The sequence below is a fragment of the Peromyscus maniculatus genome, chromosome 9 (assembly GCF_049852395.1).
Source record: "Peromyscus maniculatus bairdii isolate BWxNUB_F1_BW_parent chromosome 9, HU_Pman_BW_mat_3.1, whole genome shotgun sequence".
Taxonomy (NCBI): domain Eukaryota; kingdom Metazoa; phylum Chordata; class Mammalia; order Rodentia; family Cricetidae; genus Peromyscus; species Peromyscus maniculatus.
The window spans coordinates 57,786,547-57,803,105 of NC_134860.1; the positions used below are offsets into that span (position 1 = coordinate 57,786,547).

General features: G+C 44.3%; 1 protein-coding gene and 1 pseudogene across 16 annotated transcripts in view; one reads left to right on the forward strand and one right to left on the reverse strand.

Annotated features, from left to right (window-relative positions):
• Atp8a2 (ATPase phospholipid transporting 8A2) overlaps window positions 1-16,559 on the reverse strand; it is a 592,551-nt gene that overhangs the window by 347,956 nt on the left and 228,036 nt on the right. The gene's annotated exons all lie outside the window — the stretch shown is intronic.
• Window positions 14,361-15,612, forward strand: LOC143267397 (UBX domain-containing protein 2A pseudogene; annotated as a pseudogene).

Here is a 16,559-nt window from a genome sequence, read left to right on the forward strand (position 1 = left end):
CTTCATCAGAGGCATTAGCAAGATTGATGGTTTGGCTTAAGAGCTTGAGACGCTTTCCACTGGCAGAGTAAGTTCAGAAGTCAGCCATCGGGTCTCTTCAATTACATTCCCATGGGGAACATTAGGAGGCAAGGTTAATGAGGAAAATTCTTTGACATTATGATTAACGTAGGTCCTGTTTAGTAATCTTACAGCTGGCCGTACCTTGTTCCAGAGCACCACAGAAGAATAAAATCAGGGGAAATGGTCTTCTCCATATCTTGATTGGGATGTTTTGTTTGATTGATATGTTTTCCTTTACAGATGGAAATGTAACTGCAATCAGCTGTTTGTTATGTGAGACTTCTGCATAAGGCCAGGACACCTAAAAACTCTGCAAGAGAAGTCACTTGAAGTCACTGTCTACTGGCAGTGCCCTTCCAGCAACAGAGGCCTGTGCCTGTGTATCCGGTGCAATGTCTGGTGGGGATGGGCACTATGGGCCAAACTGAATGAAATCCAGATTCTATTTGTTGAGGTCACAACCAGACATCAATATCTAACTGACAGTCTAAAAGGGAAGTGTAATTCCATTGGGTCTTTTTTTATATGATCATCTAGCAATCCCAAGGACACTACTCAGGTATCCTGGATAATAGTCTAATTTTTAGACTATTTAAACGCCTATACTTTTCAATTATAAGAATTAATTTATTATTTTCCTTTATAAAGCAAATTTTGTGGAGTTCAACAATGCCGACTGACATGGTTACAGAAACCCACAGCCACCAGGTACCTTGACAGCAGCCATGGCTCTGAGCACATTCTAAATACCCAGGGTGAGCTGCAGAGAATGTGGACCACAGAAAGAATTTGGTCTACAGAGAGTGAAAAACAAGTCACAGTATAAAGTCAACAGAAAAATCAAGACAGTTTCTAACTGACCTATGGTTGCGCTATCCACAAGAGATGGTCCATCCTCTTATCAAACACAGGCTCAGGGTGTTTCCAGTGCAATGTTTATGCTCGCCATGAAGAATGGACAGGGTTCCAGGGTGGGTCATGTCCAACAATAACAGACATGCTGAAGGACAGACCAGTATCATCAGAATATGGCCTTATTTGGAGATAGGGTCTATAAGAAGTAGTTAGGATAAAAGCATTGAGGACTACCCAATCCTTAGGAAGAGGAGAAATCTACACAGAGCTATGCACAGAGGAAAGACGATGAGAAGATACTGGGGGAAGACAGCCACCTACAAACCAAAGAGGGTAGAGGTCACCAGAAGCTAGGACACCTTGCCACCTTGCCATGTCTTCCTTCACATCCCTGGAGGAAGCCAATCACCCACACTTGTATGTGATGGCTACTCTTGGTTGTCAGGTTGACTATATCTGGAATTAACTAAAACCTGAATGGTTGGGTACACCTCCGAGGGATTTTTTCCCAATTAAGTCATGTGGACTGTAAAGACCCACTTCTGTTCCAGATGTCTGAGGTGGGAAGATCTGCCTTTAATCCAGGCCACACCTTCTGCTGGAAGTCTTTATAAAGGACACAGAAGAAGGAAGCTTGCTCTCTCTTTGCCTGTTTGCTCTCCCCCTCACTGGCAAGTCCATTCCTTCACCGGCATTAGCGCCTATTTCTTTTGAATTCTGGTGTATAGAGAAGACCAGCTGAGGCATCCAGCCTCATGGAATGAACAACTAGAACTTTGTTGGTAGACAGTCATTGTTGAAATAGCTAGACCACAGCTTGTAAGCCATTCCAGTAAATTCCATATACATACATACATACATACATACATACATACATGTGTGTGTGTGTGTGTGTGTGTGTGTGTGTGTGTGTGTGTGTGTGTGTGGAGAGAGAGAGAGAGAGAGAGAGAGAGAGAGAGAGAGAGAGAGAGAGAGATATTCCTTCATTGTAGAATATTATTTTAAGGTGTGTTATTTTTGTATATGTTACATTTGTTTAACTCTGTGAAGCTGTGTTACTTTGCCTGCCTGAAATACCTGATTGTTCCAATAAAGAACAAACACCCAATAACAGGGAGGAGAGAGAAACAGGAGGAGAAAAGGGATGGAGGAGTGAAAGGAGGAAGCAGCCAGGAAAGGAGGAGGACTCCAGGACCAGCCACCCAGCTACATAGCAAGCCACGGAGTAAGAGTAAGATTTACAGAAGTAAGGGAATGGGAAAGCCCAGAGGCAAAAGATAGACAGGATGATTTAAAGTTAAAAGCTGGCTAGGAACAAGTCAAGCTAAGGCCGGGCATTCATAAGTAAGAATAAGCCTCCAAGTGTGATTTACTTGGGAGCCGGGTGGCAGGCCCCCCCCCCCCAAAAAAAGAGCCAACAACAACCTACAACATTCCTTCTATAAGTTCTGTTCCTCTAGAGAACCCTAACAGATACACTTGATATTGGATGTAACAAGAGGGTAACTTTCTGTTGTTTCATCTCCCAGTGCAGGGTAGCCTCTCTCCACAGCCCTAGCACAGACAGTGCTGTGGAGGGAAGAAGTGAGGGACAGGGAACAGATGCACACAGGCATGGAACAGCACATCTGCACAAGTAGGCTGCCGAAGAGGCTCAGAGGAGTGCCTGGGATCGCAGAGAGACAGCTCAAGACTGAAGTTCAGGAGAAGTACTTAATCCAAGGGCCCAGGAAAAAACATGTGGCATCATCATAAGGAAAATGGATGGCTCCTGCACCGATGGCCTCAACTGTAACTTGTCTGCAAAAGTTAACATTAAGGCAAAAACTTGAATCAGAATAATAATAATAATAAATAACGTGAGGCCCTAAGTCAAAGACTATCAAGATTGTTAGAGGCAGACAGCAGATTTCTAAGTCAGCAAAAGTGGAGGCTGCCTGGGAGTTCGCCATGCAAGAGTGTGTCATAGACACAGCTGTGCAGCTGATGCCATAAAAATTGAAGTCACAGATGGAAGCATCCTCCGGAGCCCAGGTTCCCTAAGCAACCTTCTGATAGACATCGCAGCTCCTCAGACAGTGTCCTTGGCCCCCAACATAATTTTCACTGTTAATCCCATTGCACCTGGCTCATGATATTTCCATACGTTGTCAGGTCTGAATCCAACAGGGCAGAGCATACATTAGCATGGCTCACCATGGACAAGACATTCAGCTAGACAAGGCTTGCTGTGAATAGCAGGCTTCCTCATTTGCTATGAACATAGCAGATGATCCAAAAACATCCCCCAAAGGGTCCTGTGTCAATGGCTTGGCAACTAACTGGAAGGTGGTGGCACCTTCAGGGTGTGAGGCTTGGAAAGAGCTGTCGGCACTGGACCCCTTCCTGCGCCTCTTGGCTTCCTGGCTGCCAGGATGCGAACAGCTCTGCCTGACCCTGCACACTCGTCTCAGTGGAGCGCTGCCTCACCACAGGCCCAAAGCAACCAGGCCAGATGAGCCAGGACCAACGCTGGGAGCCAACATAAATGTCCTTCCTCATAAACTGCTTACCTCGGAGTTTTTGTTTCCATGGTGACAGAGCGCGGACTACACACCCTCTTAATCAATGGCAACACACTGTCCTGTGTTGGCTCAGGTTTGATAATTAAGTGTGCTGGCCATGCAGCGTATGCAACAGACATTTGCGTCTTATATTCTAGGGGCTGAGTCAAGGCTACGGAGAAAAGCAGTTCTGTGACTAGCAAGCACTTCCCTTCCTGGCTTTGAGGCAGAGGATTTCTGGTTGTGCCCCTGTAATGGGTTTGCAAGGGGATGTGACGGTCAGTCTGCAACAGTGGTTCTCAACCTTCCTGATGCTGCGACTCTTGAATGCAGTTCTTCATGCTGTGGTGACCCCCAACCATAAAATATTTTTCGCTGCTACTTCATAACTATAAATTTTGCTACTGTATGAATTGCAATGTAAAATATCTGTGTTTTCCGATGGTCTTAGGCGACTCCTGTGAAAGGGTCATTGGACCCCCAAAGGGGTTGCAACCCATAAGTTGAGAACCACTGACCTAGACTGTCAACTTCACTGGACTGCTGGGAGATTAGGGAAGTATATTTATCTGGGTATGACTGTGATGGCATTTCTAGAGATGATTATCTGGCAGTGAATGATTGAATCCCCTGATAGATTCATAATATAACAGCATTACCAGCTCGTGGTGAAAAGTAGGAGGCAAGACCCAGTTAGAAGAAGTAGGTAGTTGGGGTGTGCCCTATAGGACTATGTCTTGCACTAGCAGTTTCCTATGTTCCCTTTCTCGGCTTCCTGTCTGCAATGAGGAACAGCATCAGCTCTCACTGCCACGATGCTCTGCCCCAGAGCACAGGACAACAGCCACGGACTGAGCTCTCTGAAACCATGAGTCAAATTAAGTCTTTTTTCCCCTTATCCTAACTGTGTTAGATCTTTGGTCACAGTGAGAAGATAATGCACTGGATAATACAGGAGGGTCACCAAGGGCTCTCTTAACTGTCCTGCCTAAAGATGCTCTCTGTGGGACTAGTACAATAACTCAGTTGATGAAGTACTTGTCTTGCAAGCCAGAAAAATTTGAGCTTGATCCCCAGAAACCACATATATAAAATAACAGGCTTGGTAGCATGTACACGTAATTCCAACACTGGGGAGGCAAGATAGGCAAGAGAGGATTTTTAACCCAGTGAGTTCCAGGCAAGTGAGAGGTATGGTCTATGAAACAAGTATATGCATCCAAGGAATCAACCCCACCTCCTCTCTTTTATCTAACCCAAGTATTCTTTCACCCAGAATCTTCTTAATTACCCTTCAAGACACTTGTGCTATGGAGTGCATTCACTCATCTGCTTCCAGCTAAACTGACAGTTCCATTTCAGCGTCCTTCTGTACATCCTTTCTGTTTATGTCCAGTCGTCCACAATTCTGCTTAGCAACCAGAAAACACAGCGAATAAATCCCTTATCCCATCAACATTCAGGCTTCACTCTCTCAGCTTGGAACAGGCTTCAGATCCACCTTAGACTCAACATTGACTGTAACAAATTGGGAGTACCAGAAAAGCTGAGGTGGAGACTATAAAATAACCACATTGGAGGCAGGTGGTCGGGTCTCTGGTCGTGCGACCCTTGAAAAGTTATCAAGCCTGGCAGCCCCATGTGTGAATGCAAACACGTCACTGCAAGGGTTAAATTAAAACAATTGGCTACATACCAAGACCTACTGGTTCATAAGTAATTTTATCTAATTTCTAGTTATTTAGAAGATCAATACAGAACTCAGAGTAACAGGTAAATGACACAAGAGCCCCCCCCCTTTTTTAAAACATCCTATGGACTGAAATGTTACCGACACACAGTTTGTGAAGGGCAAAGGCTGTAAGGAGATCCCATCACCCCTGCTTCTCCAAAAACCTTCCCTGTTCACTTGTGTTGGTTCCCACAAGAAGGCATAATTTAATAAGCTTTGAATTGCCCAGGCCTGTGTATTTTAAAACCCAAAGGGTCAATTAGCAGCTGGAGTGCAAGCACTGTGGTAGCACTCATAATTTAAGACAATTACCTCCAGCATGCAGAAGCACAGGGCCATGGATTTCAAGGCACATTTGTAGCATTACCTTTCTTCACCCTTTTATAAATATTTGATATTCTCCAAGACTGCCGCATTTGCTCTTTTCCAGAAAAGGATCAGACAGAGGTAGGAAGCTTTGCTCTCGTTAACTAGCACTTCTCAGGCCTCGGATCCAACTTCCCCCGCAAGGCTCAATCTTCTCCTTGGTAAGAACAGTCAACCACTAGGTCCAGGAAGGAGCCTGTTTTTCCTTCTCCCACAGTTCCGACTAGCCACTCTTACCTCCATCAACTTCTTTGCTCCAAACACAACTGCACAAAACTGACTGCATAAGCCACTATGGCGATGAATTCCTTATACCAGGGAAGAAAAACACAAATCTTTAGTATCTCTTGAGAAAATTTATGTGCAAAGACCTTATAGATCTCAGCTAACTCAAGTTTACCAAAGGCAACACACTCCTACAGATGGAAGAAATTAATTTTTAAAATCATATCCTTGGTTAAACATACAGGAGCTGAAATAGAAGCGAAAAGCTTGGGAGGACCAGTCATCAGGAAAATTGCACCAATCACTTTATTCAGGTAAATTGACTATTTTTCTGCAAAGACACTCAGAGACAAGACCACCCCTGGGCAAGCACAGTTCACACAGCTTGTGCTTATCCAACTAATAACAGCAGATCACTCACTTGATAAACACATGACTATGTGTACGCTTCCGTTGCTTTTAGAGCATGGAATTTTTTTAAATACTGTAATTTGTGCTTCGGGAGCACACTGTTCCAACACTATGCTCTGTTCCACCATGTCCGTGCTTTTTAAAACATGAAATTATCTTGTTAAGATTACCTGGGTCACCTGACAACTTGGCAAAATATAAATTACAAAGAGATGCAATATGAGACCAAATGTTTGCCCAACAGGTACGGTCACTGGAGGGTGTGACACAGTCACGTGACGGCAGAGTCCACATTCTCATTTCTCCTTTTCCTCTTTGCTTTCCGTAACCTACAAGCAATGAGTAAGTGGCTGAGGAATGACAGCCCCTTCACCAGAATGTCTTTCAAAGCCACGAATATCACGACCTTGAACCCAGGACTAAGGGAACGCAGGCCCATGCTGCTTCTCCTGCAGAAGCATGGCCGCCGGTAACACCAAGAGAGAGCAAGACAGTTTTCTATCAGGAAATAACATCTTCTTGGGGATTCAATTCAGCAAGTCAGTGAGTCTGAAACACTCACTTGGTACAAAGGATTTTAGAGATGAGGCTCTGGGTAGGTAGCTCCATGGTTAAGGGTTGGTGTGTATGAGGCCCCGAGTTCAATTCCTAGCTCAAACCCACAAGTAAATGAAGCAATCATACACATGGACTCTGTATCTGTATGTATATTTTATAAAGGTAAAATACAACTTCTCTACCATCAAGAAATAGTATTAATCTGGCTTCATCATATAGACAGTGATTAGTGACTCAAATACCTGGCTATCATCGTACTTTAACTGTGTGTGTGTGTGTGTGTGTGTGTGTGTGTGTGTGTGTGTGTGTGTACCTGCATGCACACGTGTGAGGAGACATGTGGGTATGTTCACCCATGCATGTGGAAACCAGAGATTATGAGATTTCTTCCTCTATTGCTCTCCACCTTGGTCTTGAGAGGTGGGGTCTCTCATTTTACCTGCTGCATATCTCAGCCCTAAATTGTCATTTTTAATTGCTAACAGCCAAATGTTTCTTTCAAAGGATTACTTCACTTATTTTAATGGCTACCTTTAATTTTTCATCTCTTTCCTATTGGATGTATTCAATGAGAGGAGAGGGCAGTCACCTTTGGGGGATGGAAAGGCTCATTAACATGAAATATCACTTAAAGGTATTGAAACTTAAAGAGCATTGCAACTGAAAATAGTGTATTTGTAATGCAGAAATCCGTTAAGTGAATGACTGCTAAAGTTTTATACACAAGCAAAATTATTTACTCAATTCTTGTGTACTGACCTGCCTTTACTGTGTAATTTGTGATCCTCAAAAAGACACCTTTAAAAAGCTCATCGCTACACATGGGTGAAGGGCATTGAACAAAGAAGCTTCCGTTCCAGCAAAGGGGATAAGGCAAGCTGTACACAGGCACCCAGAGCCAATACACACCTAGCAGGAATCCATGGAGAGCTAACTCCAGTGTGAGAAACAGGCACATTCATAAATGGTTAGGAAGCAATACTCTTTCACACTAGCAGAGCCAGGGCTATCCAGGAGCGAAGGAGGGCAGGCAAATACAACCTAAAGGACAAGCTATTGACCCCCCAAACATTCAGAGAACCTACCACAGTCAGGCAGTGTGCCACACACCTTGGCAGGATGCGGAGGCCTCCAGCTCCACTACTGAACAAAGTGTCAGGGAGACGTGGGAAGACAGGCTTGGGGTCTTTTGGGAAGCGTCCTACAACATAAGCAAGGTCTGTGTACCTCCACATCCGTCAACGGAAGTCCAATGTCCTAATGTCATCACGGGGCAGACCCAGAGCAAAGAGAAACTGCCCATACTGACAGAAAGTGATTATTTAGAAAAACTATGCAGAAAATGGGCATTCTGTACATTTGTATGACTTTTCTGTTTTTGACTTATATTTGCAAGTCCTGCATAAATTAAGAAATGGAGGGAAAACCCTTTCATCATTTCAGAGTCAACATTTGGATCTTTAAGGAAAATCAAGATACACTTGGATAAAAATGTATCTTCTTTACTAATGAAGCCACTGTTATGTACAGTGGATTTCCTCCACCTATTAAAATGTAATGAGTGATACAATGCTTTTAATATAACTTTACATGATTATTGACCATTTCTTTTATTTTCCTCAGGGAGGTTTTCACTGAGACCCATTCATAGGACAAAACTGAGCCGTGTGTGTGTGTGTGTGTGTGTGTGTGTGTGTGTGTGTGTGTGTGTGTGCTTATACATGTGTGTGCATACGTGTAGAGGCCACAGGTCAAGTTCAGGTAGTGTTTCTCAGAAACTGTACAGCTTCTTTTTTGAGACAGGACCTCTCATTGGCCTGGAGCTCACCAAGTATGCTAAGCTGGCTGGCCAGTGAGCCCCAGGGTCAGAATGTCTTTGCCTCCCCAGCTCTGGGATCACGTACTAAGTCACTGCACCTGGTTTCCAGGTGGGTGTTGATTGAACCCCTCATCTTACACATTGATCCATCTCCCCCAACCCCTCACTGTGAATCTCCAAGGTATCAAAGCTGGGAAAGAATTAGCTCTCGTCAAAAAACTGTTGTTTTCTACATTTCCAGTCTCGACAACAGAACAAATCTCCAAGCCCTTGAAGTTTCATCAGCAATGTTACTTGTTTTTCCTGCCTTTTAAGTGATAAAAGCTCATTTATATATATCAGGACTGGGTTTGGTAACTACCACCATTAGTGAAGAAACAAGCTTTCAGTCTACAAGAAAGGACAGTCTCTGTCCATAGCCCCCTGGCTGGAGAGAACACAGGTTATAACGTGTGTGTGTGTGTGTGTGTGTGTGTGTGTGTGTGTGTGTGTGTGTGCGCGCGCTTGACTCCTCACAGTACAGGACAATAGCAAGAAAGTTACAAAAAGGTTGAGTAAAATAAAAAAAAAATAGAAAACTAGATTCAACAAATGGACAGGTTTCTAGGTTAATTTCGCCTCCCATGTTCCCAGAAGATCGGGAACATGAGTCTAATCAGCGGCAGGTGACCAACACAAAATGGACCCCATGTTTTCCATGTGCCTTCACTGTTGTTATGGTTTGGTGGTAGTTTTATCTTTTTATTTTTTTTCTTGATTGTTCATCTTTTGTGGGGTTTTACTATTGTTATTTGTTTGTGAGAAAAAGTATATAAAATTGGGTGGGTAGGGAGGTGGGAAGGATCTGGAAGGACTTGGGGAAAGGAAAAGAATATAACAAAAATACATTGCTCATAAATTTTAAAAGTAAATTTAAAATATAATAAAGAAAAAAGTGGGAAGGAAGAATGCAACGTTGGTGCTTACAACACTCCCATGAAGGACCAGCCATGGCAATAACTTCTCCATGTCCTCCCTTCCCAGGCTACCCCACACTACCCTCTGCTCTCACTTCTCAGCAGAAACTCACTTCATCATCCCTCACATACACAGAAGGTGCTCTGATCCAGAAGTCTTGGTCAGCCTTGACAGTGACCTTTCAATCTCTCTTTCTATCTTAACTTTAAAAACTCTCTGAGGAATGACAAGTTTTGGTCTGAAGTATTGTCAGTTATAATTTATACCTAGAGGTAAGCAAGGCCAGGGATCTAAGTTGCAATCAATTACTTGGGCCATCAACATCTTCAATTCTTGAGCACACTGAAAAGTCTCTGAAACTGCCACCCTATCCATTCCTAGACATGATCTTTCAATCCAAAACACATTTCTGTAAGACAGTTTCATGAATATCACATGCTTACATGTCGGGAACATGCATATAATTTACAGACCAACAAGCAATTTCTATGATCTCTAGCATAGAAATGTATGAACTAGTATCAATAGGAAGTCATCAAGCAACAGAAGTCATTGATTAAACAGACATTCCAAATGTGTGTGTGCACCACAGCCTGGATGCTGTTCGACATGTGAAAAGATCACACGTCCTTCTCTGGCTTTTTACCTGGACACTGAATGGTAATGTGTGTGTGTTAAGATTCAAGAGGAGACACTCAGGAGGAAAGCCGAGGAGGGACTGAATCCCACACCAGTTTCCCAGAACTGCTCTAACTTTTCCAACTCAGCATTAAGAAAGAAAAACTAAAGGAAAGAAATTAAACCTTGGCCATTTCAATAAGGCACGTGATGAAACTCTGGCAAAAACTAATCAGTTAAATTTACCCATAGATACAATCACTATAGAAAGCCAAATCAAGATCCCTTCAAGGAGGAAGGATCAGCAAGAGAGCATCTGGTATTGTCTCCGCTCCTCAAGCGTTATGACAGACCATGATTTTACACTTTTATTCTGTCAAACTACCCAGATTGCTCACTATTCATTAAGTAATCCTATCATTTCTCAAAGGAGATTACTACAATACCAAATACTCAATACCAGTCACACACATCAAGTAATAAAATAAGTGCAAAAAAAAATTTTAAAAAAAATCAACTCCTGGAATGAAAACACAATGTTCACTTTTGTAAATGGCTTGTGAATAAGGAAAAGACAAAATCTACTAAACTATACATATCTTTTTAATTTCACATGGCCACTAGATAATAACTATATTACTAGAGTCAAAACAATTAAAACAGAGGAAATAAAATGGTTTCCACATCCGGTTTGACATCGAAGTCTGCTATTTCCAAACAAATGCCGGGGGTTTCGGTCCCGCGTGAGTCTGGAGGAGATTGATCAGTTGAATCTCGTCTTCTACTCAAACTCTAATTAAAATGAACAGTAAGCTATTTGTATGTCTGCAATAATTTCCTTTTCAGGGTACGCCAGACTTCAGCTTTATTCTGCAAAATCATTTTCAATTAGCTATTTAATCTCTACATGTTTGCTTAAAATCCACCTGCACCACCCTGGAGCCCGATCCCTGCTAGAGACATGGGCGGCAGCTGCAGGAGGAGTCAAGAGGTTATTATTAAGTTCAATGGGAGCCACATGTACACGGTTCTGACACAGTCATTTGTGGCTTATGACCCAACTCAACCTATTGGATCTGGCTAATTTAAAAAACAAAAAACAGGGATTCCTGGTGCTCACGACGGAGGCACAAAAAGTGAATGTTTCAGAGGCAAAACACCTTAGAACTGCTGCCATTCCTATAGATCCCCTGAGCGGGAGACGGTGAGGGACATGGAGAACCTGAACGCAGGGAGGCTCCAGCAAACGCCGCTCTACAAATTTCCATTTCATTAGCTGGTTATGAGAGAATGGAGACAAGAAAAGACTCCAGGTTTATTATCTGGGAAAGAAAGAACTGCTCTACAACTGACCACAGCCACACACCAGCACACAGCAGGCCCACAAAAGGGCACCAGGACACACTGAGTCCACGACACTGAAAAAGAGATGATACTTCATGTACTGACCAGGTAATTCCTTACACAGCCCAGCGGACTTGTCCTGAATCAGAGGGCAGTGGCCCCCTGGGAACTTCCCCTCCACGGCCAGGAAGCAGTGCCTCTCCCTTTCATTGGATGATGCAGGCGTGTGACGGAGAATCCTAGCATACATCCCTGATGCACTAAGGTTTGAGGGTTCTGTCACTGAGGACATGGGCAATCTCTAAAATGGTACCATAGGCCTCTGAGGGCTGGGGTGCTCTTCTTGCAGGAGACACTGTGAGCAGAGGCCCCACATCTCTACAGCTGCAAATCTGCTCTCACTTTTTGTGCCGTCAAGGTCAATTTTGAAAGTTCCGTATTTTCTCTAAACGATCTCCAACTTCCTTTAGTAAAGGGGTTTCCTTACATTTCCTTATAGCCACACCTTTACATTTCCCCAAATGAGCACAGATCCCATTTTCCCAAGAATTCATTTGAACTCTTAAAAATCCCCTCTTTAGAATAGAGGGATAATTGGGCCATGTGCCGACAATCGGGGGCCTTTCTACTTGCCAGGCAGGGCCAGGCCAGTGAACTCTGTAAAGAACAGGATGGTGACTTTTAGTATTTCCTGCTTGTGGCCTGTGTTGCCGCCCTCCCCCCTCTCCCCCAGCATTGTAACTGTCACTGACAGGACATGGACAAGCATGCACAGCTGTTTCCCAATAAAACTTGACAAACCAGATGAGTGCATTTGGCACCTGCCTGGACCCCTGCACGGAGGGATTCTGAATTATCTGTGCCGTGCCTCTCAGTATGGGAGCCAGCAGCCACATGAAGCTACTGAAATCCAGATTACGTGCAATTAATAGTCCTTCCTGAAACCTAGTCAGTTTCCAGTGGTTATTTACCACACCTGGTTAGCGATTTATTGGATGGTCAGCAGAGACACAGGTGTGGAAGCCCAGCACTCTGGAGGCTGAGGTAGGGAGGATCATGGATCCCAAGCCAACCTTAGCTAAATAGCAAGTCCCTAGCCAGTCTTTTGTTTTTAAAGATTTATTTATTTTTATTTCATGTGCATGAGTCTGCCTGAGTGGATGTCTGCACACCGCATGCATGCAGTGCCTCTGGAGTCCATGAAAGCGTGTTGGATCCCTTGCGGACTAGAGTTGCACTCAGTTGTGAGGCTCCATGCGGGTATTAGGGATTGAACCTGGGTCCTCTGGAAGAGCAGCCCATGATCTTAACCACCGAGCCACTTCTCCAGCTCCCTCCTAGTCTGTCTTGACTACACAGTGAGATTCTCTCACGAAAAGGGTAGGGAAGGAGAAAGGGAGAGAGGAGAGGCAGAGGCAGGAAGCGTGATCATGTTTCAAAACACTAACTCTATTAAGACAATCATTTTGTTTCACGCTGTTTTTAAATTTAAGTTCCTGGTGTGAAGTATAAAGATCTGAATAAAGTATGTTAAGACCAAACGAGTAAGATTGGTTGGAGATTAGAATTTTCTAAGAAGTGGTCAAATAACGTAAAGAAATCAAATTCCTGGATATTCAGGTAGAATAGTGACCTACCTCTAAGGTGAGAATGGAACATTATCATTTTAGTGTGTGTGTGTGTGGGGGGGGGTGCATGTGTGTGCTGATGTGTAGGATGTATGGGAAAATGTGTGCATAGATGTGTGTGCCCATATGTCCATGGAAGCCAGAGGAAAATGTCAGGTGTCCTGCCCTGACTCTCTACCTTAGTCTCTTGAGAAAGGATCTCACACTGAACCTGGAGGTAGGCTGGAGGCCAGGGAGTCCCAGGAATCCTCCTGTGTCTGCTCTCCAACCCCAGCTGGGGTTACAGGTACACACAGACCATGTGCAGCTCTTAACTCAAGAGCTGAAAATTCACTGCCCTCGGGTCCTCATGCTCGCACACCATGCTCTCTTTCCCTCCAAACCACCTTCTCCGTCTGGAAGATGTTATTTAGTGGGCCCAGCATTTTCATGTAGAATGAAGGAGCTCTGGAAATGGATGTTATACAACAACATGAATGTTCTTAATGTCATCAAGCTCTACGTCAGTGTCAACATGGTTATGATTTACTTCACACTGTGAACATGTGTGCGTGTGTGCCCACACACAGCATATTTCCAGGCATGAAACACAAAATTAAGACACACCATACTAGGGAGTGCTGGGAACATCAGGACATTGTGTCCAAGGAAGGTTTCCTTGGTGCTCCAGAGAATTTAAGAAGTGAGTCCAGGAGATAAGGCATGACCTGGGATCCTGAGCTTCTTACATAGTGTGGTTGTTGAAAACGCCATGAAGACCCATGTGCTAAGGGTTTGGTTCCTCACACCCCACCCCACCGCCCCCCGGGGTGGGGGAGGGTGGTGTTACTGGCAGGTGGTGGAACCTCAAAGAGGTAGAACCTAATAAAAAAGGTCTCTGAGTCACTCACTGGAAGCATGCCCTGATGGGGATTATGGGCCTCAGGCTTCATTCTTTGGCTTTTTTGGCCTTCTGGCCCTGAGGTGAGTGATGTTACTCCACCACATGGTCCCACTAATGCGCTGCAGTCCAAAGAAATAGGGGAAGCCAACCATAAGGGCCAAATAAACCCCCAAACAGTGAGCCAAATGAACCTTTTCTCTTTACAAGCTGATTGTCTCTGGTGTAGAGTGATTAAAAGTTTGCACAGATAAGAACAAGCCTCATGGGCGCGCCCACGTCATCCGGCGGCGCGCGCTCCGGAGCCGCGCGGAGCCCTCGTCGGCGCGCTCCCGCCCCCAGGGCGCGCGCTTGCGCTCCCGGGGCGCGTCCGGCGGACCGGAGGGAGGCGGGCCGTCTCTCCGCGCCGGTCCCCAAAGAGGGTGTCCCCCAGGCGCCCCTGGCCTGAGCGGCTCCCGCCAGGCGGCGGCGGCGGTGGCGGCGACGCTTGCGGACCCTCAGGGAGCCGAGGACTAGGCCGCGGGACCGCGCCCCCAAGTAGCAGAAAGAGAATGAAAGAAGTAGATAATCTCGATAGTGTAAAAGAAGACTGGGTTTGTGAAACAGGACCTCCTGACAATCAGCCCCTCAATGATAATCAGCAAAGGAACTGTGACTATTTCGTTGACAGCCTTTTTGAGGAAGCAGAGAAGGTTGGCGCCAAATGCTTGTCCCCCACTGAACAGAAGAAAAAGGGAATTACCTTCAGAATTACGGGGAATTTTTGATAAAGAAGAGGTGGATGTTAAAGTGGAAGATAAAAAAAAATGAAGTATGTATGTCTACAAAGTCCGTGTTCCAGCCCTTCTCAGGACAGGGTCACAGACTAGGAAGTGCTACACCAAAAATCGTTTCTAAAGCAAAGAGTATCGAAGTTGAAAATAAAAGTGCTCTGTCTGCTGTTTCACTGAACAACTTGGAGCCCATCACCAGGATCCAGATCTGGTTGGCCAACGGGGAAAGGACTGTCCAGAGATTTAATGTTTCTCATAGGGTGAGCCACATCAAAGACTTCATTGAAAAATACCAAGGATCTCAGAGAAGCCCCCCCTTTGCCCTGGCAACGGCTCTTCCTTTTCTCAGACTTCTGGATGAGACACTGACATTGGAAGAAGCAGATTTACAGAATGCTGTAATCATTCAGAGACTCCAGCAAACTGCGGAGCCGTTTAGAAAACTCTGATAGTTTTGAGAGACTGAGAGAAATAATGGTTGGAAGTGGACATGCAGAAGTGGGAGACAGAAGTCAGTTTGCCTGAGCTTGTGGTTTGAGTGCTACTTAATTCCTTAGGAGGATGTTTAAATAATCACAAGTTAGGAGAGTAATGTATGGCTGGAAACCACAGTTAATGCACTTTTCTCAAAGGCCACTCAGAAAACAATGTGTATCTTCAAATACTAGTTAACCAACATGATATATTAAATAGCTATATAATTAATCTTCATGTGGTCTAAATTAGCAGAGTATTAGCATTGAAACATTATTTCCAAATAGCAAATATTAATATAAATGTTAGCTTTCTCAGTTTTTAAATAGCAATACATTAAATATTGTACATGACATGTTAAAAGCATCAATGTTATTATTGTATTGCCTATACCTAACCCTCACAGCTTCTCAGTTTTCACTCTGTGATGACAAGAGATATTCAAGTATTAATTTAGCAAGAGTATCTAAGATGTATAATCTTTTAGGAATAAAATTGTGTAGCTTAGTAAAAAAAAAAAAAAAAAAAAAAAAGAACAAGCCTCATGAAGAGCACCCTGAAGCACTCAATGCAAGGCTATAGCTTGCAAGTGATGTCCTGGACTCTGCACTGAGCCAGGACTCAGCTGCTGACCCATGAGATCCCAAGGGAGTACCAAGAACTGGTCTTCAGAGAAGGGGTCTCCCACATTTTCACCACCAGGAACTCCAGGCTACCTCTCCTCCCTTTAAAGTGTGACCAGCCCAGGCATTTCTCCCAGCACTGGCATTAGAGATACCACCTAAAAGGGTCCCTGTGGGTACCAACGGAACCTGCTGGAAGTCTGGGCAAATGGGATCTCATATTCAACTAATATTGCCTTATCAAACAACTTTACGAGCAAAAGGTTCATTTGGCTTGCACTTCCACACCACTGCTCATCACTAAGAAGTCAGGACAGCCCACGCAACCCAAGTCAGAAGCTCATTTTTTAATAAAAGGGGGACCTGCAGGGCCCTGGCCCCTGTTTTGGGTAACTGTTGACTTGCTTGCGGACCTTGACCTTGATATCCTCCCAATGCTAATTCCCTGCCAGGTTCCACCCTCCTGAATGCTTAAGGGAAGTTCCTTGTCTGTGTATCCTGAATACACAGGCGTTATTAATAATGGGCGTTAACAGCTTAAATGCAAGATTGTAAAACATCAGTAGCGAACTTCTGCCCTCCGGGGTCCTCCCACTGTGCTGTAAGCCTGTATTTAAGACCTCCTACCCCCTTCAAGAAATGACATTTGACATTTAAAATTATATATATATATATATATATATATATATA